The sequence below is a fragment of the Leptinotarsa decemlineata genome, unplaced genomic scaffold, assembly GCF_025532065.1.
Source record: "Leptinotarsa decemlineata unplaced genomic scaffold, Ldec_3_MD MMD2_tig00000251_RagTag_RagTag, whole genome shotgun sequence".
In the NCBI taxonomy this organism is placed as follows: Eukaryota; Metazoa; Arthropoda; class Insecta; order Coleoptera; family Chrysomelidae; genus Leptinotarsa; species Leptinotarsa decemlineata.
This window is the reverse complement of record NW_027412547.1, coordinates 4,915,574-4,941,172: the sequence shown is the minus strand read 5'-3', so window position 1 is coordinate 4,941,172 and position 25,599 is coordinate 4,915,574. Positions and strand designations below refer to the sequence as shown.

The 25,599-nt window shown below is 34.7% G+C and overlaps 1 long non-coding RNA gene across 1 annotated transcript; it reads left to right on the top strand.

The window, feature by feature from the left end:
- Window positions 1–1,716: 1,716 nt before the first annotated feature.
- Window positions 1,717–25,599, top strand: LOC141481649 (uncharacterized). Its single transcript, XR_012465078.1, has 2 exons — window positions 1,717–1,900; window positions 25,342–25,599. It is a non-coding gene; the product is annotated as an uncharacterized lncRNA (long non-coding RNA).

Sequence of the window (25,599 nt, the reverse complement as noted above, 5' to 3'; positions counted from 1 at the left end):
ATGATTGAATAACAAAATTAGTTAGCTCCCTAACTATTTTAATAAAGGGGAACTGCTGGCTGCTGGAAGGTAGGTTGCACTATATCGTTTACTTGAACTATACTGCCGATACTATCCGGGAGGCCCCTGTAAAAATTTAAATTGAAAAATGTATTCCACTGTTCAAAAACGCCACAATGAATGTTTATTCATTTCAATAGTGAAAACATGAAAATTCATATTCAGCTGTGTAAATAAAATGTATTACAATTGCATCTCTTTCTTGCAATATCGGGAGACCGATCAAAGTCCAGCGTTCCTCACGTTAAGTTTTAATTGAAGATAATTGATGAAATTTCAATGTTTACAACAATCGGAATGTTTATAGCAATAATCTTGATTGTTAAAGGTTGATAGGATAAAACGTAATTGATCGCAATGGAAGAAAACATGGGAGTGTTGAATCTAGATTTCGATCGATAGATCTTGAAATATTATGAATATAAATGTCTGAGAAATGAATATTGAAACTGTATTGATTTGAATATCATCTATTTCATATCGGTGACTACAAATTCAATATTTTGAGTGTTCGCATATGGTAGCATAGTAACTGTCATATATTAATAATAAAACATTCAATAAAAATTTTTCAAGTCATTGAAGACGCTACATCTAAGTGGATCGAGGGCTTCGAAATGTCAAATATCACATATTTGAATACTATAAAGGTGTTTCGAGAATTATTTGCGAGATATGGATTACCAAAAAAATTTTTTACGGATAATACAAAAACATTCACAAGTTTTGAATTCCTACGTTTTTTTAAAGCAAAGCGGTATCAAACATCTTACAGGGGCACCTTACCACCCATCTACAAATCGACAAGCAGAAAGTGCGGTAAAAATTATCAAAAATGCTATTATTGAAAGTAAAACTGAGGATCCAAGGTTAGACACCCATTTAATAATCGATAGATTTTTATTTCAATATCGTAACACCCCAGACTCGACCACGGGGGAAACACCTTCTAAATTGCTTTTTGGAAGAAGTTTAAGAACTAAAATTGATTTACTGTTACCTTCTGTGGAAGCCGTAGTGAAATCTAAACAAAATTATCAAACAAAATATTATGGATATAAAAAATATGTGAACTATGAGATAAATGATTTGGTATATGCACGAGATTATCGTAAAAATGTTCAAAAGTGGTGTCATGGTAAAATTAAAGAAATATTGGGCAGAAAAACTTTCCTGGTAGAAACCGATTGTGGATTGACATGGAAAAGACATATGAATCAATAAAAAAAAAGATTATTCAGACGAAGAATATTCAAATACAATATCTGAAACAAATAATACTTCTTTCACTCCACGATCTGCTTTGAAAGAAAAGATTGTAGATTGGAAGGGAAAAACAGGGACTAACAGTAATGAACAGTTAATGAATACGAAAAATGGTAATATGGAAAGTGATGAAACTAATAGTGGTAGATCTCTGAAACCCCATAATAAAATTATGGCACCTGAGCCATTAATTATGGCAAATTAATCCTGGGTAGCCTAATGTTAGTTATTGCAAATTATTACTGGATAGTGTAATGTTTCAACTTAGGTAAAGGGGTGTCATATATTAATAATAAAACATAGTTGTTAGTTTCCAGTCCTGTATATTAAGAACAAATTGTTGGAGATACAATAAAGTGGTACCATATAGGAAATATCATTTTTATTTCCATCAACCTGAGACATGATTAACGTACCTCTGACTTTCAAGTTTCCACAAGGTGTCAAAAACCCACAGTTGATGGAATATATAGAGAAAGGTGGTGATTTGTGGTTTCGACATTCAAAAACTATCATGAATTCATAGCCTGACAGAAAAAATTGGATGATGAATCAGCCAAACAAAAGGTTTTGGGTAAGTTCTGTTCTCATTTGATGAATTGTGTCGTTCCAATGTAGATGTAGCCGTTTCTACAGGCGAACCAAAAACTTCAGGAGAAATTGTGATAAGCGGGAAATCAAAACTGTTGAATCTTTCACTCGTGATGAACAGAAAAATACACTTCAAAGTTTTTTGTCTTTTTCAATATTCAGAGCAGTTTTAACACCCGAAAAATTCACCGAAAAGAGTAACTGTGAGTGGATTCAAATTAAAAAACCGCGACTTTTCACAAACTTAATGACTACATAATCAACTACATAAGGTTTGTTTTGGTTCTGTGTTTCGAACTGTTATCGAACCGTACCGTATCGACGCCGAATCAATGCGCAGAACATTACAGTCACAGAACAGATCTGGAACGGTCCCAACAAGTAAAAAACCAAAACATATAAAAAAATTATTCTGACACGTGTATAAACAAAGATTGGAGGTTAGGTACCTCTACTCTGGTATATCGATCATTGGACTTTTGAGTTAAGTTTGAAGACAAGAGTGAAACAGTAAAGCAAATATATAATTGAAGTGTAATGATGTTGTTGAAAAAATGAGAGTAACAGGAATTAACTAAGACGTTATCTCCGGTTATCCAAAATCGAATTGAAAATATATTGTCCTCTCTTTGCAATCTAATACTAATGAGTTTGACAAAAACATGCCAAGATTAAATTTTTGGAATTGTAAAAGATGTGATAATAATAATGATTAGTATTATTGCTACATACATTTCACGTCTATCTGTTATGGTATAAGAAAAATGTTGATATATAATTTTGTCTCATTTGCAGGTCGCAATGAACTCTCCGAGTTTCTTTATTTTACTGGAGATAGTATTGTACATAAAATACCAAATGAAACACCAACTAAATTACGGATAAAAATTTTATTAATGCACAAGAGCAAATTCGAAGTTCTAAACAGCCCCTACTCGAATGTACGAACCAATAATTACCGTTCTGGAATAGTTCCGAATCGGTTCGGAGAAAACCAAAACACTTTGTGAACGAAACTAGAACGATTCTAACTGAACCAAAACATATTTTAATAACTGCGCATGATAGAACTGTGCAGAATTGTGAACCAAAGCAAACCTATAGACTCTGATCCAAGTGGCAGTTGTCACTTCTCATGTGTTTTCGATTACCACTGAAGGTCATTCAAAACTGTACGGTATTTTGAAATTATCATTGACAAAAAAATTGAAACTCATAATGTGAAAAAGTTTAGATTGAGAGAATAATAAGTCGGAAATGATAAATTTTGAATAATTTTGCAATGATGATATTGATCGTAAGTTTGCAGATTATTAACAAGATATAAAACTGCTGATTACCAGGGTCATCTATTTTTCGATAACTTGTGATAACTTGTTTCGTCTTGAAAAGTGACCACAAGTTTGGGCGACAAGTGTCATTTTTTTACACCAAAAAGTACTTTAAACGATACATGTTTATATGAATTTTGTTCAACCCTAATATCTAGTTCTGTTTGAAAGTTAAGAGAAAGGGGTTTTTGTCATGTTCGCGAAAAAAAGTTCGTATTTTGTACGCATATTTCTAATTAGGAAAAAAGTATCCAGAACCGTAAACTATTACATACTCTATGTACTTTTGTTTGAAGATATTTGACAATGTTTCGTGATGAATTTCACTGGTTCGAACTTCCATTGTCAACTATATAAAATGATTTGAAATCCCTGAAACAAGTAAAAAAGAATAATTAAAAAAGAATAGTTTAAAAAAACAATCATATTAAGCAACAATAAACCTGAAATGAAGTGATAGTGAAATAACCTACAAGTAAAAATACAATAATTGAATAAATAAAAATTAAAGGAATGAAAAAAGAAAATAATAAAAAAAGTGAAAAAGTGTAAAGATTCCAAGTCACGTTAGTTCACGACGTTTCGATTGTTGGTATCTACAATCGTCTTCGGGTGATGACTGGACTGATTCCTCCGAGAGATGACTATTTTATAGGCCGTTGAAATACTTTCACTTTCTCTACTTTCCATTTTCCGCTTCACTGATTCCGTGAGAGATGACCGTTTTGGCGGGAGTTGGTCATTTTTCGTTTGATGATGGGTTTCCATATGTTTCGTATATCTACGCTGGCCTGGCTGAATACGTTGTTGGACAACATGTATGCGGCTTTCTTAAATTTTCTCCTGAACCAATGTTTCTCTCTGTGCAAGATCTCAGCTTGGGACCACTCGATGTTGTGTTGATGGGTCCAAACATGGTCTGCTATTCCTGATTTGCTGGTTTCTCCTCGCTGTGTGTGCTTCTTGTGCTCGGCAATGCGAACATTCAATGGCCTCTTAGTTTCACCAATATAGGATTTTCCGCACTCACAGGGTATCCGGTAAATGCAATTCTTGGAATCGCAGTCCGCGTTTGGGGGCCTGGTTTTCGTGAGGCTGCTACGGATAGTGTTACCGGATCTGAAACAGGTTCTAATGTTGTACTTGGAACCAATTCTTCTTATCCTCTCCGATAATCCTCTGATGTAGGGAAGTGCAAGCACTGGTTGTGACGGCTTCTCTTCCTTGCGAGGCTCCTGCTGTCTTTTAGCCAAAGTCTTTTCTACCATCGCTTTGGAGTATTCATTCCGCTGAAGATCATTTTTGATGATGTCTATTTCCTTCTCGAGACCTTCCTTTGTATTACAGAGCCCAAAAGCATGGTCTAATAGAGTCTTGGTGATTCCTCTTTTTGTCGATTGATGGTGGTTGGATTCGTGGTTCAGATACTGTCCCGTATGAATGGGTTTTCGGTATACAGATGTTTCCCACTTAGTGTCGGTCCTCTTCACCAAAACGTCTAAAAATGGCAATTCATTCTGGATTTCCTTCTCCATTGTGAAAGTGATGGAAGGTCTCACGCTGTTGATGTGTTTCAGAAAGGCGCCTAGTTTAGTATTCCCATGGTTCCATATTATGAAGGTGTCGTCAACATATCTCAACCAGACTCGAGGTTTCTTGTGGGCTTCTTCAATGGCCAGAGTTTCAAACCACTCCATATATATGTTGGCTATGACTATGTACTTATGCCGGAGAGTAATTTTTAACCAAAAAAGGTCACCACAGAACGAAGAATTCAATTTTCTGTAAAAAATCGCTATCCCCACCATTAAAGATGCACGGCATGTGAACAAAAGTTACTATTACATGAAAGGACAAGGTAATGACATTACAAAGTTTCATGGGTAATCGAATCACCACCCTCATAGAGGTCTAGGGTAGAAGATGAATAATAATAATCATAATATTGTTGGCATAAAGAACGAGTTTAATAAATGTCGTACAGTAATTTATGATATCTAGAAGTCACGAAAGACTCGAATAAATGCATATCAAGCACTGTCCCCAAATTCCAGAACTGCAACACTCTTCTCGGTGCGTCTTCAACCTAATTGGCGTTTTTTATAGATAAAGTACATTTATTCCTCACACTGTATTTATATCCAGTGAAATCTCCTGATGAATATTACTGCAGTTTTATCCCACCACCAAACCGTTATTTCCAAGATCACCAAGTGATTATCTTCAAAAGGACAATTAAATATTTGTTTGAAGACGATTGTAGATACTAACAATCGAAACGTCGTGAACTAACGTGACTTGGAATCTCTCCACTTTTCATTTTTATTTTCTTTCTTTTTTCTTTTCTTTATTTTTATTTATTCAATTGTTCTATTTTTACTTGTATTTTATTTCACTTTTATTTCATTTCAGGTTTATTTTGGTTAATATAATTGTTATTTTCTGCTATTCATTTTTAATTCTTCTTTTTTAGTTGTTTCAGGGATTTCAAATCATTTTATATAGTAGACAATGGAAGTCCGAACTAGTGGAAGACAATTAAATAGTTTAAATGCAGTCAAGCTGCTGGAAAATAATTCCATGAAAATCAAAAGATTGTGTGATTTTAACTTAAGAGCCACCGGTAGACAGCTGTTTCAGCCTATTGGGCATCGTCAGTACCGCGCAGACGGTCCTCAATTGTAGACAAAATGTGAATAACCAAGAAAAGTGCTTGATGAAGCGAGACATAAGTGAAACCACCTGTTGGTGTGACACCCAAGTCAACTGCCAACTTTGGGTTGGTCGTGACTGACCAGTTGAAAAAAAAACTTCGAAACCACTATGTGATTTCTGTTTGTGAAATTGCAGTCAATTTTGAGGATGCCAGGGAGTAAGAAAAAACTTTTTGGTATTGCATCAAGCTTTCGGAAATGTTTATTTCCTTCTTCAGAACTTACTAAAAAATTGTAAACAAATTAAAAACACAATAACAACTCCACAGACCGGGCGAGACTACTTATTATCGTGAGTTTGCAAAATTCGCGGAAAATTGTCAATACTTTGTGTATGTCAGAAAGTGAAAATGTATTCTGTTAGATGTTAATAGAGACTAGTTTCACAGTAAGGAATTAGTGCAGTTCTGATGTTTGGAAACAGCAATTGTTTTGGATATACAGGGTCTTGCAACAGTGGCGCGGTGTTCCATATCTCAATTTAGGAAACAGATAGAAATCTAAATTTCTATAATATAACCTCAACGCAAGAGCTCGACAAAATAAAAATATTGGCGGTCACACAGGGTGTTCAATTTTTTCTGGGCGGATCCCAACTGTGTTTTTTAAATAGCAACCTATATTTTTTATTGTTTTTCGGTTTCTGAATAGAAAATGAAAGATACTTTATGTGTAGCTTCACTTCGAAAATATTGACGGTTTTCGAGATATCTAGCATGACAGTTTTTTTTCCAATATTCGTCACTAAGAATATTTGAAATTATAAAGTTGTGCCAGGTCCAATTGAATTTTTTTTTTGGTCGAATATTCTACAGTAGTAACGTTCTCAAACGATATATCTGGAGTCGACCTGTGATATACAGGGTATGAAAAACCGCTTGCCACATATTGTAAATGAAAATTTGCAGAATCTTCCTTATTTTGAATGGAACATCCTGTATATTATTGATCCATAAGGAGCGCCAACAAAACCTCTACAAATTTCATTGAGTATTTTCTATGGCTAGGTTCAATGGTTTTTCTTAAATAAGCATTTTTTTCGAAAAGTGGTCCATTTGACCACGGATAAGAATATAGAAAAGATGTCTTGTTTCAATTTGGTACATTATAGCGTGTCTAAACAAATATATTTCACGAAATAAATGTATGTACCTATCACATTTTTCTAAATGGAAAATTATTTTTTTCATTGGATGCAGAATTTTTCACATAAATCGTGCAATATCAAACCAAACAAGATTAAATGAAAAAACATTATGAATATTACTAATTTTTTTTCATGTTATGGTGTATATTCATGAATTCAAGGCTTAAGTTCTAGATATTTAAATTTGTCAACTGACAAACTACAAAACTAAAAAATGAAAAATTCAATGAAGGTTCATAATGAAACTTTTAAAAAATATGTTCAACTTGTTTTCCATTTTGTTGAATGCAGAGCTGACGTCTATGTTTGAGAGATTGTTCTATCCTGCGCAAGACAGCTGCCAAATGCTGCCAAAAGCATTCGTTATTCTATGCATTAGCATATTTTCGGAAGAAGCTGGTGGCTCGGTAGCTCAACGTTAACCTAATTTTTTATGTATACCCATAAGAAAAAATCCAGTTTTGTTAAATCTGGTGATCTAGCGGGCCACCGTACAGGCCCATTCCGTCCTATACATTTATTGGAAAATACTTCATTTAGATGATCTCTCACTTCTGCCGAATAGTGAGCAGGTGCACATGCATTGTTAAAATTCATATGTCCCTGAAGAAAGTATGGACTAATTACAAATTCTCCAATGATGCCTCCCCAGACATTTATCGATCACCTATGTTGATAGTCCACCTGTCTCAATAAGTGGGGATTTTCTGTCGAATAATAATGGTAATTATGTCGATTCACAAATCCATTTTTATGGAATGTTGATTCATCCGACCATGAAATGTTATTGAAAAAATATTCATTTCGACGAATTTTTCCCATGGCCCAATTGCAAAATCTCACTCTTTTCTCAAAATCGGCATACAGTAGTATGAGATGGATGAAAGCGATATTTCTTCAAAACTCGTTGCACTAATCTCTTAGTTATATCCATTATTTCACCAATTTGTCGTTGACTCCTACTAGGATCTTCTTCAACGGCAAGAAGAACTTGCAATTCATTATCTTCATTAGTAGCTGGCTTGATGCGCTCATGTTTAGAATAATTGATACATCCAGTTTTAACAAATCGTTTAATTTTATTTTATTCGGTGAAGGTTGTTTTAGACCGAAAAAATATGGCACAAATTTCAAAATTATTGAAATTATTATAATTATTTAAGAATGAATATTTTGCGGTGTAATTCAAAACATGTTTATTTAGCAACAGGTAATTTTAGGCATGGGGAGATATTTTAAGGAAAGGCTTGGACAAAAACTATTCATCAAATAAAGAAATTGCTCGGTGTTCTATTTAGAGAATAAATGTGTTATTAACATAACATATATCTCGATCACAGCCGTCACATATGGATTTCACAGTAAAAAAATCATTGATATTATGGCGATACAATAGAGAGTTGTCATTTTTAGAAAAAAAAATAAGAAAAACTATAGGGCACGCTATAACGTTCAAAATTGAAACAAGATATCTTTCGTACATTCTTATCAGTCGTCAAATGGATTTCGCTATGAAAAAAGTTTTTCATCGAGTTTATGGCGTAGAAATAGGAAGAACGACCATTTTTCGAAAAAAATGCTTTTTTAAGAAAAACTATTGAACCTAGCCATAGGGAATACTCAATGAAATTTGTAGAGGTTTCGTTGGCGCTCCTTATGGATCAATAATATACAGGGTGTTCCATTTAAAATAAAGAAAATTCTGCAAATGTTTATTTACAATATATGGCAAGCAGTTTTTCATACCCTGTATATCACAGGTAGATTTCAGATATAATGACCAAAAAAAATTCAATTGGACTTGCAGCGCCACTGTTGCAGGACCCTGTATAGAGGTCACTTTTTCATTACCCTATCCCATTTATTCTGTACGTCGTGATTTGTATTTAAATTTATGAAAGCCGTGCAATACTTTTTGACAAATTTACCCCACCACCAATTAGGCCCTGAGAGTCACGTATGATTCAAGATGTTGATTTTATGGCTGTTAGTTTTATCGTTATTGGAGAGAAGCATATCATCGCTGTTAAACTCTGTTTTAGTGACCTAGCCTACAGTGTTTTCATCATTTTATAGGCTTGAAAGAAATAATTGCTGTAAAACTTTGTTTTGGCGGCCTAGCCTTAAAATTTTTCATCATTTCATCGTTGTTCAGGAAAATATTATTATACAGAGTGTCCCTGGACTTCCTCTTTTCTTCTCGGGAATGTATAGATGGGGTCAAAATATCACCAGTACTTCATATAACTTTTTTTCCTAAAAGTCTTCGTAACCAAGTTACGGGCCCTCGAAGTTACAAAATGAAAAATGTTTTTCTTTGATAACTTTTCAAGTGAATATTCAAAATCATCCAAATTTTGGTAATTGACTAAACAAATGAATTCCGTCGATGAGCTTTCATGCAGGAGTCAGTTGTTTTGCTACAAAGTCAGGAACGGACTACCCCCGATGGTCCACACCCCAAAACTTTGAAATGACAGATATTTTTCAATATTTTTCAACAAAATAAGGTTACTTGGACAATTTTATGAATAAAAGTACTCGTGTGGAAAGTCGATCGGAGCAACGAGTCTTGATAAAAATGTAGTTCTACTGGACGACATCAAACCCGCTCGTCCACCATTATTTGAAATGAATAATTATCAAAGCAGAAATAATAATGATAACGTTAATTCAACAACATTTATAACAGGAATAATACAAAGTATGCTAAAATGAAGTCGTAAACAAAAAGTACAGTACCTATATGGAAGTTTAAGTCACAATTGTGATAGCAGATATTTTTTCAAAAGAAATATCAAGTTTTGTAGATTCGTGGTGTTTTTAAACTAACAAGCTACTCTACTATGAAATATCGAATTCATTCCATATTTTGTATGTACATAATACGTGTGGAATAATCACGTTTCGTGTTGATCAGTTATCTGAATCTCATGAAACTCAACATTCGAATGTTTCAAATTCTTCTTCACAGCTAAACTGTTGAGGAGTTTCACTGATAATTATAATTTTATGGGAGAAATTCTTTAACACGAATCTAAATTTTGCTGAAAAAACGCACATCGGAAAAAATATTTACTATACTAATAAAAAGCAAACGAATGAACTACAAAAACGGCTGCACATGATCAGGTGAAAAATATCCAGGGAATATTTATGTTCCATTTCTTTCACAGATGTTGACAAAAAACCTTTTAGAAAGTTTTGATAAAAAATGAGAAACTGGAATGCGATTTTGTTTTGTTGAGTGGTGCGTTGTCATATGACTATCATTGTATTGTCAATATTCTATAGGATATTTTGATTTTTTTTGATATGGCCGAACAGTTTACATTCAATGAATATGCAGATATGCATGTATTTTATGGACGAGCATTTTGTAATGCTGCAGAAGCTCGTCGTCTGTATTCCGAGCATTTTCCCAATCGAACGGTACCGTCAAGAGAAACATTCGAGCGTGTCGATCGCAGCTTGAGGGAGACAGGTATGTAATAATTGATAATTAATTTGAGCACGTTGTTTTATTTCGATATTATTGTAGGTACAGTTTTGCCAAAACGAGGTGGTGAGGGCGCTCCTAGGACTGTACGTACCGTTGTATTGGAGGAAAATATTTTGGAAGCCGTCGCTGATGATCCTTCAATGAGCATCAGAAATCTATCAGAACAGTTCTATACATCCAAGTCCACTATTCATAGAATAATTAGGGAACAACTGCTCCACCCAATTCACATCCAGAAGGTACATGCCATGACACCTCAAGATTTTCCAGCACGACTTGAATATGCCAATTGGTTCATGGATAGGCAAAGAGAGGATATGACTTTTATTAATCGAGTTTTATTCACTGATGAAGCAGGTTTCAGTAGAGATGGAGTTATCAACTCTCATAATCTCCATATATGGTCCGAAGAAAATCCCCATGGGATATTGCAAACCAAACACCAACGGAAATTCAACGTGAATGTTTGGGCTGGTATCATAGGAAACCATCTTATAGGACCATTCGTTCTACAGGACCGATTGAATGGAGAACGTTATTTGGAGTTCATTCAGAACGATTTGAATGGACTTTTGGAACATGTTCCATTGCAAACCCGAAGAGATATGTGGTTTATGCATGATGGCGCTTCTCCTCATTTTAGTTTGATTGTGCGTGACCATCTGAACCATATTTTCCACAATAGATGGATTGGTAGAGGTGGGCCATATTCATGTCCATCGCGGTCTCCGGATTTAAATCCATTGGATTTCTTTCTGTGGGGGCATCTAAAAAGCCTTGTTTACGCTACACCTATTCACACAAGAGATGCATTGTTGAATAGAATAACATTACATTGTGAAGCCATACGAAACGACCCTGGAATGCTATTTCAAGTACAGAGAGGGTGTCTTCGCAGACTAAGAAAATGTATAGAGAGAGAAGGTGGTCATATCGAGCAGTTTCTGTAGCGGATTTTTCATTTCTGTTTGCTCTTGAGGCTCTTGAGTTTCGTTAGTTAAACGTGTTTGCATTATAAAAATTCGTTATGAACATTTTACCTATCATTTCCATTTTCCTTAAAAACTAATATTTTCGAATAATGGTAGACATCTCAGAATAAATGTTGTTGAATTAACGTTATCATTTTTATTTCTGTTTTGATAATTATTCATTTCAAATAATGGTGGACGAGCGGGTTTGATGTCGTCGAGTGAAACTACATTTTTATCAAGACTCGTTGCTCCGATCGACTTTCCACAGAAGTACTTTTATTCATAAAATTGTCCAAGTAACCTTAATTTGTTGAAAAATATTGAAAAATATTTGTCATTTCAAAGTTTTGGAGTGTGGACCATCGGGGGTAGTCCGTTCCTGACTTTGTAGCAAAACAACTGACTCCTGCATGAAAGCTCATCGAAGGAATTCATTTGTTTAGTCAATTACCAAAATTTGGATGATTTTGAATATTCACTTGAAAAGTTATCAAAGAAAAACATTTTTCATTTTGTAACTTCGAGGGCCCGTTACTTGGTAACGAAGGATTTTGGAAAAAAAAGTTATATGAAGTACTGGTGATATTTTGACCCCATCTATACATTCCCGAGAGAAAAAGAGGAAGTCTAGGGACACCCTGTATATTATCTAATAAATCACGGTATGTCTTCACGAATATAGTTCTTTCATTATTTGATCATTTATTTTCAATTCGGGCCACAACACATTGTTTCTTTTACAAATTAGTATTCATAAAAAAAATCATTTTTTATATTGTTTCTTTTGTGAGTAAAACTTTTTTAGACAATGACAATTTACTGTAGACAATGTAGTATTGAATCAAGCTATGCAAACAGTTACCCGTAGCTAAGAGTACAATAATTGTGCAATAGCACAAACGTTCAACTGTTTATGTTAATTTTTTGGCGTTTATCGAGACATTGCCTCTGAATAACTGCTGAATATAATAATAACGAAAGGGGTATGCTGCCGCTTTTATCTCTAGCGGAACTCCTCTTTGTTCTAACAGTTTATTTGTAATAAATTGAAACGGACGCACGTGCTCTTACTTGTAATAATAAATAACAAATAAGTTGGTCGAAGAGCTGAGATGAAACGTTTTTGCTGAATATCTGAATTCCAGGTGCGATGGATCAGTTGAAAAGCAAATGATAACGTGCTTGGTATAATATTTATCAATTCAATTGAAATTTCTTTCAACAATTCTATTACAATATATGCAGGCAATATTCAAGTAACACCCTATTGTGAGATTTCCACTCTAGCCTGTCGAGAGATGAGAGAAACTACAGACGCTGTTCGGGTTGAACCGCGTCTGGAGTTTTGTTTTCTACGTTTCGGCTCCCATTTTGGAGCCATTTTCAAGAATTTGATGTGACTTGACGCCGGGGTATTGTCTAAGGATACACCATATATTGGGAATAAAATCTGCTTACCAAACCAACTTCTTATTGAACATTTCCAGATAGATTTTCATCAAGACATTTCTACGATGCATCGAAAATTTCTGGTTATTCTTTCATTCCATCAAGTACGCGGTTTTCTGTGATAGGTATTTACTATTTATACTCCACATGAATAAAATTATATTCTTCTTTTAGTGAACATATACGTTGTATACAGAGTTTCTGTTGGTCCTAGAAAACAATTATTGTTACTATATCAGCAGAATAACAATAATAATAACCCGTGAATGTTTTTCTTCATAAATGTCAGAGAGATGGGTGCACAGTATATATTTTGTTACTTGGCTATGACTTTGCACTATGACAGATACTTTTATAATAATTGTATATGGTTATTATTATAATCTTAGTTTTACTCAATATAGAAATGTCTAATTATTATTTTTGAGTGCGAACTAGCAAAGAGTCAGAACTAAAACATCGTGTTGCCAGGCAACACATTTTACCATATCACGCATACTAGGTTTCACGATATATGGTATAGGCTAAACGATTATAATAAAGAAGAATAGAGAAATGAAACTTTCTATGTTTTTAACCACTTTCATTTGTAACTAACGTTACTGCAGTTTCGTCCTATACGGACATTTTCAAACTAATACAGTTTATTGTATATACTGCAGTAACGTCAGTTACAAATGAAAGTGGTAAAAAACATAGAAAGTTTCATTTCTCTCTTCTTCATTATGATTTCCTACCATAGTAACAGCTACATCCATCAATTTATTGATTATAATAGAAGCATTTAGTCCCTTAAGTTAGAAAACACGAATCAAATAATATTACACTACACTACACCACCGTATATATTTACTTCTATACGGTCACTACACTACACAATGGCATTACACCAGGTAGTTCATTGAAGTTGATAAGCCAATATCATATAGAGCAGTGGTCGCCAACCTGTCGATCGCGAGCTACCGGTAGCTCGCGGAGGCAATTCTGGTAGCTCTCACAACGATTTTAATTTAAAAAATACAAACTGCAAAAATCAGAGAAGCTTCCGACAAATCCACAAAAAAATCTAATTGTCATAATATTACACATAAACAGCGGCAACGTTGCGGTGAGCGATCTGCCGCTGACGCCATCAAGCTAGAATCGGCCAGAACCGACCAGCCGGACCAGCGCGTTAGTGTTCGAGAACGATCTGGATTGCTTTGAACGGGATAGATACGCACGGCGCGGCGACATTGCGCTTAGTTTAAAACTGAACGCGTAACCAACGTCCAGCGGTTGGGTTAGTAGAGAACAACAAAAATAATATTATGGCAAGCAGTTGTAAGAAGGTAAAGACATACCACTTTCATTCGGAATGGGAAAAACAATACTTTTTAACAGAAGTTGAAGTGTGTTTGTTATGTAATACTTCGGTCTCCGTTGCTAAAAAAGGAAATATTGAGAGACATCATGAAACTGTACATTCTAATTTTGAAAAATCATTCCCACTACATTCTGCCGCCAGAAAGGAGAAACTGAAACAGTAAAAAAAATCAGTTAATTGGACAACAATCAATATTTTTAAGAACAGTCGACAAAAATTAGGCTGCAACTGAAGCATCGTACCGTGTGTCCCAGATAATTGCATAAAAAAAGAAACCTTATGAAGACGGGGAAATGATAAAATAGGCGTTTTTAGAAGCTGCTGATTCGTTATTTGCTAACTTTAGAAATAAGACGAGATAGTTTCAGCTATAAAATCTATGCAACTTTCTGCTAATACAGTGATGAGACGTGTAGAAGTAATGAGCAATGATATTTTTTTACAGTTAAGAACTGACTTAGATAACTGTGTTTATTTTTCACTTCAACTGGATGAATCAACAGATGTCGTTGACACTGCCCAGATGGCCGTGTTCCTCAGGATGGTTTTTACGATTAAAGAAGATCTTTTGAAGTTCATTCCACTGAAAGGACACACTACTGGACATGAGTTGTTTTCCCATTTAAAAAATATTATTTCTTCCGAGAAAATTCCAATATCGAAAATGGTAGGCTTGACAACCGATGGCGCTCCAGCTATGGTGGGTTGTGATACGGGTCTGGTGGCGTTATGTCATAAAGATGAAACTTTTCCGCAATTTCTCTGTTACCACTGCATTATCCATCAGCAAGCATTATGTGGAAATTTCCTGAAACTATACAACGTTATGAAACTGGTGGTAAAAATCGTGAACAAGATTAGAGCTCAAGCGTTACAAAGAAGAATATTCAGAACCTTGGCCGATGAAGTTGACTGTCAATACGGGGACCTACTCCTTCACTCTGAAGTCCGATGGTTAAGTAGAGGACGGGTGCTGAAACGTTTTAATGATGTCCTATCTGGCATAGTTCAATTTTTCAAACAACGCGATGAACCGACACCGGAACTAGAAAATTCAATCTGGCTTAGAGATTTTGGTTTTCTCGTGTGGACATTACAGAAAAATTAAACGAACTTAATTTGCAGCTTCAGGGGAGAGACGAATAACTAGCGGAAATGATTTCTGATATAAAAGCATTTATCAAAAAGCTGGAGTTTTGGGAACAAAACCTAATTAACAGCGATGTAAATCCATTAGAACCCTATGACAACAAATATCATGTAGAAATAATTTCTACCCTGAAGAATAACTTCAAAAATCGTTTTAACGATTTCAATGAAATAGCTTTAGTAGCGCAGTTTGTTGTTTCACCCTTTATGGAAATTGATATCCAACAGTTTGCAACTTGTGTTGTGCAGAACTTTGGCGAAGACATCGCTGCAACAGAAATGGAAGACATTGAGTTTCAAAATGATTTAGCCTTGAAATCGTTAGTCTCAAGTACTGAATGTATCTGGCCTATTGAAAGTAAAGACAAATATTCAGTTCTATGCCGTGTTGCCTTGAAAGTGAAAGCATTATTCAGTTCAACCTATTTGTGTGAATCTTCTTTTTCCAACATGAAGTTTATTAAGAACAAATATCGCAATCGACTTACAGATGAACATTTGGATAATTGTATTCGAATGGCTGCATCAAATTATACTGCAAACATTAAAAAAATTATCGGAGTCTGAGTGTCAACCTTCTCATTGAACGTGCTTTTTTATTTTTCAATGTTTATGTTCTTGATAGTGCGTTACTTTTTTGTTGTTATTATTAACTATTTTTAAATCATACGTGACATGCCGTTATGACTGGATAAAAGTTTGTGTTTATTTTTCAAACACCTTCGTTTGATAGGTAGGAATGTAGCTATGAACAAGTACGTACTAGTAATATTAGTTATTTTATTATTAGTTTATTATTGGTACCTATGTATTATGTATTACCAGTTGAATAGTAAAATAAATACATATAATGATTAATTAACTGTGGATTATTTCATTTACGTTGCGTTACGTGGCTTCCGTGTGGGTAGCTCGCTGTTTATTCCAAAATTAACAAAGTAGCTCAACACATTGAAGAGGTTAGCGACCACTGATATAGAGTATAACATACTATAACGTAATGATCGACTTACCAGCCTCAACGTGGAAGGAAATATTAAGAGCAGATAGTTGTTGGTTCACAGATGGATCAAAAACCCCTTCCGGCTCCGGTGCAGGTGTTTTCAGTCGCAGACCCAGGACAGAGATATCAACCTGCCTAGGAACCTATGCGACTGTATTTCAAGCGGAAATTTATGCTATTGAACTGTGAGAGATGGGAAGAATCCAACCACATACACAAGTCAATAAAAATATTCTCGAACAGTCAAGCGGCGTTGGAAGCTCTTGGCTCCTACAGAGCAAAGACCGATTGTCTCTGGTCTGGATTTCTGGCCATTCTGGCGTAGAAGGCAATGAGGCTGCTGACTCCCTTGCAAAGAAGGGTGCTGCAAGCAGCTTCATCGGACCAGAACCTTCATTGGAATCGCTTTAGGCTTTGCCAAACAAAGATTGAACACCTGGATGGTAAGAAGATGTACGGACTCCTGGCAGAATCTTCCAGGATTGCCTCACTCCAAGTCGTTTATTCCCCCTTCGAAGCTTGATACTAAACAGTTGTTGGACTACAGTAGGGACGTACTACGGTGTCTAACAGGCCTTCTTACAGGTCGCTGTCATTCGAATCATCAGATGCAGAGACTCGGACTGTGTCACCTCTGTTTGGAAAATGATTAAACAGCAGTGCACATACTTTGTGCCTGCCCCGCTGGAGAACTAATGAGGTTTTTTATAGTTCGGCAGTCTTTCACGTCACCATCTGACGTGAAAGACTACCCACCATACAAACTAATCGGCTTCGTTCAGAAGCTGGGTTTATTTGGCCGATTGTGAATAGGTGTGAGCCACAATGAACCCTTATGGGTTGCGGTGGAGGGTCGAATAGACCCACTCACTTTGGACTCAACCTAATCTAACCTACAAGCCGTAAATGAGTAAATCGTGAATTGACTTAATGAAAAGAATTGAATGAAATTATATCATCGAATGTCTTTAAGTTATTATTATTCTTATGTATCAAGTTAGAAATAAAAATTATGCTGGCAAAGGTATTTTTGATGAATAATGTTTGGCGAACGTTTTTCATATAACGAGTATTTTCCCAGTTTTCAATACCAATGATTTCACTAAACAAAAATGTATTTCCCATTTATGTGAATCATAGGTTTTCTCTTTTCTTCAGGATAAAACGTGAGGTTCAATAAATATCGAAATTTCCAGTAAGTGCTGCTTGGCAAGTGAAGTTATTTTGAATGTATTAAAATTTAAATTCCATTCAGCTGACTCCGCAACAACACGGCAATGGGATGTGTTAGAAAAATAAGATGTTTCAAACTGTTTTTTGGATGTATATCCTTCCACAATTTAGCTTTCTTCAGATGGTCGACGTTTCGGAAAATTATCCTTTTCCGTTTTCACAACCCAGAAATGCACTTGAGAACTTTCGCCTCAATTGTAAAAAGCTGTATTTTTTGGCGCATTGGCGACCATCTGAAAAAAGTTAAATTATGGAAGGTTCTGTCAAACTTTGTTGTCTGGTTCACATGTACTAGATTTAGCTCTTTTTTGTGACATTTTTCAGCCCTGTCCAAAAATTACGACCAAGGTGTCATTTGATTCGTATTTTTGCCTAGAAAGTTTAAGGAAAGGTCCGAAAACGCGCCGATGAAAATTACAAAAGTTATAAACAATTAAGTGAAAAAAAAATTGGGCTTTAGTTTTTTCTTAATATCTCGGAAAATTTTCAAAATTTTGGAAATTTGAAAAAAGATTTGAAAAGATCAATGAATTTACGTAAAAATTTACATAAAAACAAAAAAAAACATTTAAACATATTAAATGTAAATATTAAGGAATGAAAAAATTCATGTGATGTTGGGATACATCAATAAACTATAATCCGCAGTGAAAAAATTTTTATCCCAATTTTAACATTAATTATAAATTTGTTAATTAATAACTTTTTCTGAATCGAAAGTTAATATAAAAATCCCTATAATTATTAAACTAAAACCCTGGCCTTTTTTTCCTTTGGTGAAGTTATCCTTAATAGGCAAAAAAATAGATTACCGTTGCTAAAATAAAAAAATTCTTATTTTCTATTTTTTTATTAACAATTGAAAATTATAATTTTACAAAAAATGCATTACAAAATTTTTTTTTTATTTTTCATCGGCCAGTATGTAATCAGTACTGATTACTACTTAAGGACACCTTGCAAAAATAAATTTGGATGGGCAATATTGTGAAATTAATTGTTTTCTACACCCGTACTCTAACAATACACTTATATGACCATAATCCGTTTCATAATGATATCCATTATGATACAGATTTTTCATAACGATACAGATTATCAACCAATAGAAACCCATAATTTTTCAATCAAGAATCCTGTTCCTTTGTTTGTCCTAGATTCTAACCTAAGTAACTAATTGCTTTATTTGTCAAAATCAGATTTCATATTACCTACCTATATTATCAAAATGTCTGTAAACAGCGATATAGAAGGAATACCATCGACTCCAATATTTTTAAAAGATCAGAATAATTACAGTTGTTATATTCAATATAAATATAATTAGAATCTTTATAGTTTTCATATATCCATGATAATACCATTAAGTTTGTGTTTTTTTTAAATATGAGTTAATTACTGTAAATGTGTTCAATACAAATATAATATTTATAGTTTTTCATTATTTATCGGGTTTAGAAAAAATAGCGTATGCAACTCTCATGTAATGGTTATTAATACACTCGCATATACCATACAAAACTCGCCTTCGGCTCGTTTCGTATCCCGGTTAATGCTCGTGTCTTAATAACCATCATTACATGATCGTTGCATAATATACTATTATATACCTGAAAATTGTTTTATGTAAACATATATTATAAAATAATAGATAGGTAAGGCAAATTCGTAAAATTAATTTAGGTTGGTATACCTGAATGGGTGGTACGCCTGGATGGTTTACCTCTATGGGATACCTAAATAGCATAAATAGGGTTAGCTCGCATTAGTTTCTAGTTTTAATCTTCCTCTTTGAAGATGATCACTTGGTGATCGAAACACGTGTCGAGGTGTTAAAAATAACGATTTGGTGTTGGGAAAAAACTCCAGTAATATTCATTACTACACGAAAGGTTCCAAACAGATCAAGATCTTCAGATGATGTGGTGCTGCAGATTTTTCCGGTTTTCCTGGAGATGAAAAAGCAAATGCGCCACTGGAATCAATGAAGTCGCCCTGGAGTGCCAATTAATTTTTTTTGTTGTTTTATAATTTCATGATTTGTATGTTTAATCTTCCTCTTTGAAGATGATCACTTGGTGATCGAAACACGTGTCGAGGTGTTAAAAATAACGATTTGGTGTTGGGAAAAAACTCCAGTAATATTCATTACTACACGAAAGGTTCCAAACAGTGCATCATAAATCGAACATATTGTTTGAAAAATATAAATAATTTAGTGCCCACTTCAAAACATGTTTTGATTACAGATAATATAAGAAAACAGCTGTTCCCGAAGAAAGATCTTGTTGACTCGACTAGTCAATTCAGATTCACACTCACATTCCACCTTCTATAAAGTTTGTACCTGAACAGCTGAATAGATACGCACCAGCAAATCTACGAAGAGCTTCCTGTATTCTTATATCCTAACGAAAATGGGTCATCAGTTTAAAATTAGTAACACCGACGAGAGAGTATATTAAATTAAATGTAAGAATATGCATTTCAGATGAAATAACTCTGGGTACGTAAATTAAACAAAATAAAAAATAACTGTTAAATTTAACTCATGCCGTCTTGTGGAATAGCCGTTAATAAAAGCTAGCGGGTGTTGCCAACCTACTAAGGTATAAATAAGTGCGTTTATGCATTGGTGCGTAGGCGTATTATACAAGCGTTGACAAAATATAGATCTTGGTGACAACCGTGATGTGCCTTTGATATTCGTTATTTCATTATTTATAAGATGAAGTCTGTGCTGTTTTTTAATCTTTAGACAACTGATGTTTCAACATATTATCAGTCAACTGAACAATTCATTAGGACTGACTATACGATGAAATCATTGTGTTATATTCGACTATGCTAAAATTTTAAATCAACTCAAAATCATTGGACAGTAATTTAATCGAAATTATTATTGAACCGATACGCTTTATTTTATTTTTTCTCAAAACATGTGTCAATTTTTTTTAATCCCAAACATCATTATGAATGTGGCACTGTAGATAGATAGAAGTTTATTGATTAGACTCCAATCATGTACCATAGTTACATTTTGCTTATTGCTAAAATAAAATATAAAAATTATCGATGTCCGTGAAATATAAGAATACTTATATAAAACTATCGAATAGAATCAAAATCGTCAATAGGACTCCAACACCACATCGTGAGTTCCTTTATATCATAAAATGCATTCAGGTTCGACTGGTTTTTCAATTCATGGGGTAATACTTCGTAGAAATTTGCGCCTGCATATTTTGGGGATTTTTTGTAATTGTTGTATGTGACTAGTTCTAGTCTGAATTCGTTTTTTTTTTGCGAGTTCGGTAGTTGTGAAATTTTGAATTTTGCCTGAGACTGTTTTTGTGAATGTAGGTGTGAATCAGATGTTTGTATAAATAAATACTCATGAAAGTTTGAAGTTTTTTCTCTTTGAAGATATTTCTGCTAGATTCTCCATTATACAAATGGAACATCAGGCGAATTATTCTTTTTTGTGCTAGACAGACTCTGGTACTATCGGTGGCCAAACCATAAGCTACAATGTTATAACTTATAGTCGAGTAAACCAACGCATAGTAGGTACACATAGTACAAATAAACTTTTCATTGTATACAACAAATGATTTAAAAATTCAAAATTCATAATTTTTCATCGACCTATCTCATACATGAGCAACATGGATTATGATATGCATTCAACGAAAAGTACTTATCAATTTTACGAAGAGACTTCATTTTCCAAATCAATTCACGTTAATGGAAACTGTAACTTAGCTTACATTAATATAATGAACTCATTTATCCTCCCGACATAATCATTTATGTATTTCATTAATTGAATTCACTGTTCAAATAAATATATTCGTGAGAACGGCAACGCAGATTTCACTGCTGCCACAAACCGATTTATGCTTTTCATTTAATGTTTTTGTATTCCATCAATTAGGTTTATGGTTAGTAAGGAAAATTTAACATCATAGAATTGGGGTTATTTTTATAATGGAAAGCCAATAGGTATCCAAAAATATTTGTTCACTGAAAATTATCTTCCATTCTAACTAAATACATACTACTCATTATGAACACTTCAATCTAGCAGACCACTATTATTATCTTCATGCAGTCATTGTTCACTGTGGTTCTGGCGTTGAATCTGATCATTATTACGCCTTGGTCAAAGACGAAACGGACTGTTTTAAGTTTGACGATAGTCGTGTCACGAAGTGTTCTGGCGATGTATTGAATTTATTGGAGCCTCTGGATTGGAGAGGAAGGACATTGGCAGATCAAGATCTTCAGATGATGTGGTGCTGCAGATTTTTCCGGGTTTCCTGAAGATGAAAAAGCAAATGCGCCACTGGAATCAATGAAGTCGCCCCGGAGAGCCAATTAATTTTTGTTGTTGTTTTATAATTTCATGATTTGTATTTTGGAAGTGTAATAAATTTTGAAATATACCTATATTATTATTGTATTGAAAATATAAAGATTCTCAGATAACATACGACCCTACTAAGAAAATGAAGAGGTAACATACAGAGAAAATCAGACTTTTTCTTCGAGTTGAAAAGAAATAAATTTTCTACATGAAATGCAAGTAACTTCAGTAAAAAATGAATCTACATATATTACTAATGAAATATGGCAATATATGTATACAATTTTGGAATTCAAAATGAATGTCATCAAAATAAACACCAATCGCTTTTTGGAAGTTTTCAAAAAAGTTATGTGATTTCATATGTGTTGAAATGAATCTGCAACGTATTAAAAACTTTCTTGAGAGTCCCTTCCGGTGTATCCAGTGCTACTTTTCTTATTTTCTTCTTCAGTCACTAGTTGGAAAGAGGTATTCATGAATGCACCACAGTATTGTAGCATTTTTGCTATCTGAAATCAATACAAAATGATTATTTTGTTCACATAAATTCTAGGTTTATTACTTTCAGTAATGTTCGTTGAATCAGCCAGAGTTTTCAGTAATGCTCTGTCTTTGTTTGAAGGTGGTTGACAATGTTTCGTGGTGTATTTCATCAGTTCAGACTTCCATTGTCTAACATAATATAAATTGATATGAAATCCCTGAAAAAAAAATCAAAGAAGTTTAACCGAAAATAACAATTTTATTAAACAAAAACTGAAAATAACAAACAAGCAACAACCAAATAATAAAAAACTGAAATATTAATAAGAGCTGAAAATTAAAAAATATTATTAACAAGAAATGAAAGATAAAAAATTCCAAACCAAGTTACGTCGTGACGTTTCGATTGTTAGTTTCCACAATCGTCATCGGGTGATAACTGGACTTATTCCTGCACGTCGTCTTGCAATCGTTCAGGTTCGAGCCCAGCCCCCTTACTTTTTTGGCTGATCTTTGTCGAAGAAGGACAAATGGGCTCATGACTGAGGGGATGTTGGCGGTATGAAGTCCTCAGACATCAGTACCGCCCTCACGGGGTACCCCTACCTGGCTGGGGTGGGATGGATGAAAAAGCTATTCGTCCGTTAGCGGCGGACATGAGGGCCTCATTAGCTTCCCTAACTAACATAGCTTCCCTAACTAACTGGACTTAATCCTCCGAGGTCTGACTATTTATAGGTCATTCGAGTGCTTTCACCTATCTCCTCTTCCCTCTCTCCGCTTCATTGGTTTTAGCGGGAGATGACCGTTTGGCGGGAGTTGGTCGTTTTTTGCTTGATTAGAGGTTTCCATATGTTACGTCTACGCTTGATTGACTAAATGCGTTGTTGGAACATATACGCGGCTTCTTTGAATTTTCTCCTAAAGCAGTGTTTCTCTTTGTGGATGATTTCAGCTTGAGCCCACTTGATGTTATGATGATTAGTCCAAACATGCTCTGCTATTCCGGATTTGCTGGTTTCTCCTCGCTGTGTGTGTTTCTTGTGCTCAGCAATGCAAAATTTCAATGGCCTCTTAGTTTCACCGATGTATGATTCTCCGCAATCGCAGGATATCCGGTAAATGCAATTCTTGAAATCGCAGTCTGCGTTTGGTAGCCTGGTTTTCGTGAGGCTGCTACGGATAGTGTTCCCAGATCTGAAGCAGGTCCTGATGTTATACTTGGACCGAATCCTTCTCATCCTTTTCGATAATCCTGTGATGTAGGGAAGTACAAGTACTGGTTGTGGCGGTTTTTCTTCCTTTTGGGGCTCTTGCTGTCTTCTAGCTGAAGCCTGTTCTACCATCACTCTGGGGTAACCATTCCGTTGAAGGTCATTTTTGATGATGCCTAGTTCCTTTTCGAGATCTTCCTTTGTATTACAGAGCCCGAAATCACGGTCTGGTAGAGTCTTGATGACTCCTCTCTTGGATTTCTGGTTCAGATACTGTCCTGTGTGAGTGGGTTTTCGATATATAGATGTTTCCCATTAAGTGTCGGTTCTCTTCACCAATACGTCTAAGAATGGCAATTCGTTGTGGACTCCCTACTCCATTGTGAAAGTGATGAAAGGACTCACGTTGTTGATGTGGTTCAGGAAAGTGTCAAGGTATCGTCTACGTATCTCAACCAGACTCGGGGCTTCTTCAATGGCCAGAGTTTCAAACCACTCCATATATATATTGGCTATAACCGGTGAAAGTGGCGATTCCATTGGCAGTCCCTCATCTTGCATAAAAAATTCTTTCTTCAGTTGGAAGTAGCAGTTTCGTACACAGCATCCTAATAATTCCATGATTACTTCTATCGGTAAGTTTATTCTATCTTTCAGTTCCCCATCTTCGGATAGCTTCTTCTGTAAGATTTGAAGTGCTTCTTCGACAGGAACGTTGGCGTAGAGGCTTTCCACGTCGAAACTGATCAGTTGATCCTACTATTCTGACTTCGATTTCCCCTAGTAGTTAAACGAAATGCATTGAATTTTTCACAAAAGATGATTGGTAGTAAAAATCTGGACAAGTTCTGAGTGGCTGAATCTCTGGAGCTAATGATCGGTCTGAGCGGAACATCCTTTTTGTGGATTTTGGGTAGTCCATACAAGTGAGGGTCTTACTGTGGTGCGGTGTTAGCGATGGTCATCGCATGAGAGATCGTCTAATCTTTTTTATTTTTTTTTCAGGGATTTCAAATCAATTTATATTATATTAGACAATGGAAGTCTGAACTAATGAAATACAATGCTCTGTCTCTGGTATTCAATATTGTATTGAAAAACTCGAAACTCCACGGTATAATTCCCAACAAGCTATGATTCCATCTTTGTCAAAACATTATTAAAAATTGTGGTAAATCTGAAAAATAAAGGAAAAATGAGTTTTATACCAGATATTATCCTGATGGAACAGTTAGTTACATAGTTTTGAAGATCTAAGCATACAAAGGAACAGACAGCGGGAAGCGACTTTGTTTTATACTATCACATACTATGTAGTGACATTGCTATTATCGACAAAGACGTCATTGTTCCCTTTCTTCATTTCGAGGGCTCAATACCATTTCCTTGGGAGAAAACTACCGTTCAATAACAAATGGTATTTGTGGTGCCATCATTGAATTCGATTGCTAGACAGATGACGTGTATTAAATGTTTTCTTATTTCAGGTTACTGAGAAACTTCTACCACTTGAACATAGATGTCGCCGTATTTTTTTACCAAAAAGTTTTAGTTACAACTTTGTTGCCTATTGTATCCTTAGACAGTGCTAGTGTATTTCACACATTTGATTTTTGATTAATCTAAATGTACTATTTATTTCATATGTGGGGAACAAGAGAGGACATCATTATTTTATTCAACTCTGTTCCTTGATTTTCAAGAAATAACCCTTTTTTTCTTCAAATATACATTTTCTAACTAAA